Source organism: Galendromus occidentalis, unplaced genomic scaffold (genome assembly GCF_000255335.2).
Source record: "Galendromus occidentalis unplaced genomic scaffold, Mocc_1.1 scf7180000077080, whole genome shotgun sequence".
NCBI classification, from domain to species: Eukaryota; Metazoa; Arthropoda; class Arachnida; order Mesostigmata; family Phytoseiidae; genus Galendromus; species Galendromus occidentalis.
Genome location: NW_003805068.1, coordinates 67349 through 68276, shown reverse-complemented (window position 1 = coordinate 68276; position 928 = coordinate 67349).

Genomic DNA, 928 nt, shown 5'->3' with positions numbered 1-928 from the left:
AGATAACACGCTGGAAGAACTTCATCCTGGGGACTCGTCGGGAGACCTTGCGCAGATTCTTCTTCATCCGGGACATCTTTGGCGCCGGACGGATCTTTCCGTTCTTTGCTGTGTGCGAGGTCGACTCAGCACTCGATTCGGTATCCCCGGCGGAGAATGAGGTTGAGGACTGCAGGGAATCTTCTTCTTCTTCGTCCTCGAACCTCTCGATGCCGGAAATTGCACACCACTCTTCCTTCCGTGGCACATACGGGTACGAAGTGTATTCCATCGTTTCGACGGTACATACTTCCTGAGAGCTTCCCATGATGGAAGACATGGTTGACTTAGTTAGATACGAGGTCGTTCCGGTGAGAATCGCTCAGTGAATCGTAGGAAGCGGACGTCTTCTTCTGCTATCCTCAGTGAATTGATTGCTTTTAGTGAATATCAACCATGACCGCAGTGTTTTAAATACACTCAGAAACCACGTCGCATCGCCTTCTCTCCGAATTCCATTGGGCGACCCATCCCTGTGAGAGGAGAGACGCCGAAGAACTCCCCTCGAATCGGAACGCGGGGTCGCAGAGTCGGATTCCAATCGCAAGTAATCAAGGGTTCTGGCCTAATTTCGAAATTCGCACTCTCTCCTCTGAATCGACAGTTCATACTCTTTTACTGGAGTCGAGAGGAGCATATCTTACAGAACTCATTGGATTCGTTCTGGCAGTCGATAAATTCTTCCGGCGACAGCGTGGACGAGGACCCGCTATCGGAGTCGACGACCTCGCTGGATGACGTTGCCTGCGGCGACTCGACGGTTGGCGGAGACGGACCCGCGAGGGGATTCTCGAAGAACTCCTCAAGATCGTCGGAGACCTCGGTTGCCGTGGACCGGTTTCCCGCGGCTCGGACCTCTATTGGAACGGAGTGCCCATCGGGCCAACAC